Source organism: Diadema setosum, chromosome 1 (genome assembly GCF_964275005.1).
Source record: "Diadema setosum chromosome 1, eeDiaSeto1, whole genome shotgun sequence".
Taxonomy (NCBI): Eukaryota; Metazoa; Echinodermata; class Echinoidea; order Diadematoida; family Diadematidae; genus Diadema; species Diadema setosum.
The window spans coordinates 44,300,622-44,307,912 of record NC_092685.1 but is presented as its reverse complement, the minus strand read 5'-3'; positions in this window follow the sequence as shown (position 1 = coordinate 44,307,912).

The window sequence follows — 7,291 nt, the reverse complement described above, 5'->3', positions numbered from 1 at the left end:
CATGGAGTTGTTTATACAAAGGAAAATCTTTTTGAGTTTGGTTTCGTTGCAAATAACCGGTGTTCTTTTTGTGAGCAATCGGTAGAAACATATAAACATTTATTTTGGGATTGTGTGTATGTTAAGAATTTGTGGCAGGAAGTGATAGATAGGTTTGAGATGGCAGATCTTCGAAATATAGAGTGGAGAGACGTTCATTTTGGTGTTACGGGAAGGGATCCAAAAGTAAAATTCTATAATACAATAATTTTTATTTTGAAATATATTATTTTTAGATCTAGGTCGGAGGGAAAAATTCCTACTTTGGAGGAAATTTGTAAAAGAATAATAAGTTTTCGGGATGAAGAAAAAGAAATTGCTATAAAAAGAAATAAGTTGGGATTACATTTGCTGAAATGGGAAAATGTTTCTGAATTTGGAAGTCGTTTTTATTAGGAAGGAAGGTGGTATCGCTTCGGGTGTGTTTTGTGTGTGGGGTGTATGTGTGTATGGGCGTTTTTGGTGTTGGTGTGTATGTGTGTTGGTGTTTGGGGTGTATGTGTGTGGTGGTTGTGGATGTATGTGTTTGGGGTTGTGGTGGGGGTGTGGGATAGGTTTGAGTGCATCGGGGTTGGTGGGGGATGGGGATTTGATTTCAATGAAATGATTTCATTCTAGTTTGTATAACGTATTTTTGTTGCTTTTTTATGTATATACCCTTGTATATATATACCCTTACATACTCGATTTATAATCGAGTTGTTATGTTGAAGAGAGATGATTGGCAGTATAAGTATACCATAGTCAAAGATACATATATATATATATATATATATATATATATATACATTTTTTTTTTGTACATGTCAATACTTTCTCGTGAAGAAATGGTCAGTAGGTTTGATTTATAATCGAGTTGTTATGTTTGAAGGGAGATGATGGGCAGTATAAGTTGGTTATGGATTTGTCTTTTGAATGGCATTTGTACCGTTCTTATGTTCATGTTACACCCAGAATGGGTTGATTTATGATTAATTTGAATGAAATCAATAAAATATCATTGAAAAACAAAAAAAAAGTATGTGGGTACGTGTGTGTGCTTGTGTGTATGTGTATGTGTATGTTTATGTGTAAGTGTGTATGTGTATGTGTATGTCTATGTCTATGTGTATGTGTATGTGTATGTCTATGTCTATGTGTATGTGTATACATGTGAAAGCGTATACACTGTACTTCATGTAACCATCCGATTTGATTGAATGAAAACTGTATACTTTCAATGATTAGCTTGTACGGTACATGTATCGTTGTATTGTGTTATAAAGTCATATATAATTAATGTATTGTAGTAATGTAACGTAAGTGAGGGGACTGCAATCTACAAGTTCGCTTTTTAGCAGCCCCTCAATTTTCATTTCCATGAAGTTCTTTTAAGAACCAATATGTATTATTATGTTTCAATATATGTAATCATGTCAAAGTGTATTACCTGTGTTTGATTGGAAATGAAAATAAAAAAAACATGCATGTGAACATGCATGTGTAAAATGAATGAAATGAAAATGTTTGTGGGTGATTTTTATGATGGACTTAAAGTGTGCAGATATTTCATGGGAGCAATATTTGTCGCAGGAGCAAATAGCATGGAACCAATCTTTTTTTTTTGGGGGGGGGGGGAGGTAGAGGTTTAATAAATTCGGACTGGCGCGTTTCTGAAAAAAAAAATAAACAAAAAACGACGACTTACTTTTTTGCCACTTTGTGGTGACTAACACGTCGTTGACATTGACCTATTTTCTGGTCTTCGAGTCCGTAGTTATGTCTCAAAAACTTCAAAAGATACTCCACCCCATTACATACTATGCAGATAGTTGATGTGTCCTTGTCAATTCGTTGTTGATGTTGCTGTTGTTATGATTTTTTTTTTTTGCGTGGTTACTTCTTTATGAGAGGGGACGCGTTGCCGTAAAGGACAACTTTAGTTTGGCGAGTATTAGACCTGATGAGTCTAACGGTCCTTAATGCCATTTCGAGAACCAGAGCGATTAATGGCTTGACCGCAAAGTGATGTGTAGGTAAGAAGATCGAATTTGCTCAGATTTCCTATTTGCTGCATTATAGTAAATCATAAAACGGTGAAATCTTCCGCGAGATAGCCGCAATAACTGTGGAAATGTTATAATCGTCCACTCTTAATTCTGTGAAATCAGATTCGCTATCACATAGCAAGGATTAGTGGCGGTGGGGAAGGGGGACCAAAATAATAAATAACGGTAAGGATGTGACCGACCATGTTCTCAGCTTTCAGCAAATTAGGAAAGGGATCAAATGACTTTGCATTGGTTATATCCCAGAAGCATTTTCTTATCTGTATTATTATCGCGGTCGAATTACAATCTATCGTACCTCCAATTCCACCCACCCCTCCCCCCCCCCCCCGAAAAAAGAAAACTAGCAGAATTCAAAGTGACTCTATTAACATAAACCAGTCAGAATCCCATATTCCGGAATATATCTAATCCTATACACAGTTATGATCAATGTCAGCTTTCTATATGCAACAAATATCCTATCATGTATTTTCGGGATTCTCGTCTTTAGCAACCAAATCAAGTAGTCCGTCAATACACCTAAAATTGTCATGTAGGGCACTAACACTACCAACGATCCAGGTTCCTCGATTCTCTCACTCTTGGGGAGACCACAGCTTTCCTCACGCCGGTCCTTCTCTCTGGAACAATCTTCCCCCTTTTCTATACATCAGGCTTCCTCCACCAGCTCCTACAAGCAACTCCTCAAAACATATCTGTTCAATTCTTAATTTCTTAATTGTGAATTAAATTTAATTTTGTTTTGTACTCATTACTATACCATTATGACTGATTTTTTTATAATGATTTGATATTAATTTCTGTATGTATCCATAATAACATAGTGTTTTGTCTGTTTTTGTATTTCATTTTGTTCCAATAAGATATTGTATTTGATTCTCATATGGTTGTATACTGTACTGTACATGTTGGTAATGTAACAGCGCCATGAACATCATTTTTTGACGGACTTCAGCACTTTATGAGAGACCACTATTTATCTATTTTCAATTTTTGTAAAACAGGGTTTGTGGGTTTTGTTTTGTTGTCATTGTTGTAGACTTTTTTTTTTCCTCATCCAATCGTTACAATGAACGATACTGGACGGCGAGCCTCGCAGGCAAGTCGAAAGTTTGAAGTCTGATCACCATCCGCAAACCGGGAGAAGTACCGCAGTAACAAGCCGCCTTCTCTGACTTGTCTGTCTCCATGTCAAAGTAGTGTAATAGTGTCAAATTGGTTGAGCCAAGAAGACGGTAGAAGCGGAGCGGAATCTCGCCTCAGTTATGGCAAAGGGAAACCATCTTTAGTCGTAGCTTTGTCAGACTTCCGCTTGAAGGGGGAGATGACCAAAAAAAAAAGTGAGATTGTGTTATTTATGACCTTATAAAAGACTGAAAAAATGAGTTTGAACAATTACTCACGCCTGGATACAAGTCGTCTCGAGTTGATCCATACGACTTCTCGGAGGTGGATTAGCACTGAAAACATTCAATGCGGAATAACAGCTCCATTGATGGATTAGACTGTGTGTAGATTTCACCACGTGTTATCATTCATAATCCCAACTCTTGTCACACTTGCTTGTCATAATCCAACTTCTACACGCGCCACACGTGCATGGCTTTATCAAAAGCGTAAATTCATAGCCACTTCTATACGGACTTTGTACATGCACTTGTCTTCCCGTGCGCAGTTTTAAAAGAATTGAAATCTTCCAATAACGTAATTGTATTCGATTCAATTGAAGTCTTATTTCCAATATCAAACACGTTCTTTCAAATACAGTAGGTATTACAAGAAGTCAGCGTAATACAAAATATAAAAACATTCATTTAAAAGCAGAAAAGAAAAAAAAACAGGTGCATAACATTGATATATCAAACTGTTTGAACAAAATCATTGGAATAATGGAAAAGAGAGTCTCATGTAGACTACAAGTTTTTAGAAAATTAATGTGGGGCACTCAATCTGTTTGAGGTACATAAAGTAAAATATGCAAACTACTTTCGTCAAACTTAGCATGCATTTTAATCCGAATATGAGTTGTAAATAATTACAGTCAACGATTCGAAATTACAGTGAATGCCTTGAGCGCAATATGGGTTGTTGAAATTATAACGTTCTGCGTGCATTTCGTGAAGGTAAGATAGTGAAGTATACCAGTATACGTTTGACGATGAAGTAGACTATAATGATAATGACTTTCTAAATAATTACGAGATGAGAATATATATGACAAAATAATAACCAAAAAAAGCAATAAACAACATTTCAACTGCTACGGGATTATTCTTATGGAGCAGATATGCCTTCTTGGAAATATGTTAAAAAGATAAAGCAAAATTCGGTATTGATATTACGTGAATTCAGTACCGCGCACTTCACTCACATGCTTGAGGAGAAAGAGGGATGAAGGGATAGCAGAGTCAGTAAAGGAAAATAGGAGAGATAAAGCAAGAAGACAAGAAATAGAAGGAGGAGAAGGAGAAAGAGGAAAACGTCGGAAACTAAGAAGACGAAGAAGAAGAAGAAGTATAGTAGTCGTAGTAGTAGTAGTAGTAGTAGTAGTAGTAGTAGTAGTAGTAGTAGAAGAAGAAAAAGATGAAGACGGAGTAGTTTCCGTATGAGTAGCACAGTGTCACTCTCATGCGACCTGTCCGGTGAGATTAACGCTGCTCCAGTGTATTGCAACGTCGGCTTAGCGTACAATGTCATGTATCACATAGTGTTACGCACCGTTTAGTCACCACAGGCTCGATGTTGTCCTTTCTGCTGGTAGGGGAAAAAGAGGAGAAGACAACTAAAAAAACAAACAAACAAACAAACAAAGTCAGTGACTAGTTCGTAGTGACTGGACGTGAAAGTTGTCGAGGACCGTCTGTTCACGAAAGGGACAGCGACGGCCAATGATGAGTTGATCTGTGACTCAGTGTGATCGTCTTCACCAACGCCGACACCTGTGGTGGAAGGGAATACCCCTATTCCTGATGAACTACTCACCACGATAGCTCAGGCGCGTTCATTTGGGGAAGCTCGGGTAACTGAGTTATAAACACTCATAACCGCGGGGATGTCGTAGTAATCACCACACAATGGTCAATCATATTAAATAATATTTGGAAGGCCCGCCCGGCAGTATATCTTTTATGGCCAGTTACAGTGATGAATCACTCATTCAGGACAATGAGATCCAATATCCCTTTTAACTTTATTACCTTTTTTCCAATTATTGACAGACGGCAGGTATATGCTCGTCATCACCAGAAATGAAAATGATTTCGGTATGATTTCGCGACAAGAAGTCATAGCATGGTTCACTTGGTGTTTCATCATCAGCATCATAAATACCAATTGTTCGAATTCATAAAGAGTGACAAGTTTCTGTTCAAACAAAAGAAACTTAAAGGGGATGGCTAGTAACTGATTAGTGGGAATCAATGGGAATGCTGGGGGATGATTGTCCCAAACCTTGTGTGATTCTTTTAAGAGTACATTATATATCTATTGTTGTGTGAAAATTATTGGCTTCAGAACGGTCTGATATTCAAGTAATGTGCAGTTAAACGCCCTGTCACTGTACAGGCATGCTAACCTGGAAACATTAAACTGCACGTTACTTGAATATGAGACAATTCTGAAGCAAATAATTGTCACACAACAATAGATATACAATGTACTCTTAAATGAATCCCACAAGGATTGGAACAATCGTCCCCCATATCCCACTGATTCCCACTGATCAGTTACTAGCCATCCCCTTTAAGTTGAATAAAGTAAGAGGTACGCATCCTTTCTCGATGTTAAATCTGAGAGCACGACTACTTCTCGTTACATTTTTATTCTTGCTGCGATTCGCCTCTACTTTTATTTCATTTTTTTCATTTCATTTATCCTTCAACTTTCTATCGACAAGGTAAATGCTGTTCACTTCTTCCTCCTCTTCTTTTTTTTTTTCAATCAAAAGCAGCAAAATAACTATAAACGACCATTTCTGAGCATCTCATTTTCTGTTTGACTCATTTCCTTTTCCCTTTCTCCATATATATTGTATTTGTTTCAATAAAAAGCCGGAAAGCGAGTGACATTACTTGATTATTGTTACTTTAAGTCTAAACTTTGTAATTACATACAGAAAATCGATGTCATTGCCTTGATGAGTAAACAATGTACAATCGAAATTCCTCCTACAGTGACTTTGCATGTTCGTTATCTATTTAACAGGATTTCTCTTTCATTTGATTACAGTTGCAGAAAATTGCAGGCCTATAAATTACGCAGACTTGGACGTTTCCGAAACCACTCCGACATCCGCTGAGAAGTCTAGAATTGTTGATACAAAACATACTCTACAAACAGAGATGTGCAAAATCATGCATGAAGTTCAGGTGAGACTCTACTCCAAGCTGAAAATGACTTGAATTAACAAAATAAAACCACACAACCGAACCTGAAACTGGAAGGAAATTTTGTGAAAATTGGACATCATGTCAGAAAGTTCTGGTAAGATTTCATGGAATTATTATTTTGTAACATTAAATACATATGTAAATTGCATTAGATAACTTTGCCATGGCCTCACCAGTCTGCTAATGACCTGCACACAAAATTCTCGTCGTTTTTAAGTGTATGAAAAAAAAAATGCATCCATGACGTTAAATAATTGTCAGGTTGCTAATAAATATGTTTACTTTATAGGGAGAGCGGCCTAAAGTTGCTAGATTATCGACTAAAACAAAATTCTTAAGATAAGATATCGTAAGTACAGACAAAATCAATTAATAAGACAGTGTCGTGAGGCGATAACGACATCGATTTCTCCAACTTGCACATGACGTGGTTGCTACCGACATCATACACTGCTTTGTAAAAACACTTTCTTTTAATTGTTTTCAGTTCTTAGTAACGAGTGGGTATAAAATATGTATAATTTGTGTGTATGTTTGAATAATTATGTACATAATCTACATTACAGTGAGTTTTCAGCATTTATGTGTACTGGACCCAATGGAAGAACAGAATCATTACAGGGTGTATGACTCTGAAATGGGCTATCCATCCAATTTTTCCATGTATGATTTGTGTTTTGTTCTGTGTATTTTCTTATTGAAATGGCGAATAAACAAAGAAACAAACGTAAAACTGGAAAATCTATAACGTCATCTGTATTCGATTAAATGAAACTTCCCCCATTCCGTGTCTGTGATGCAACAATACATATT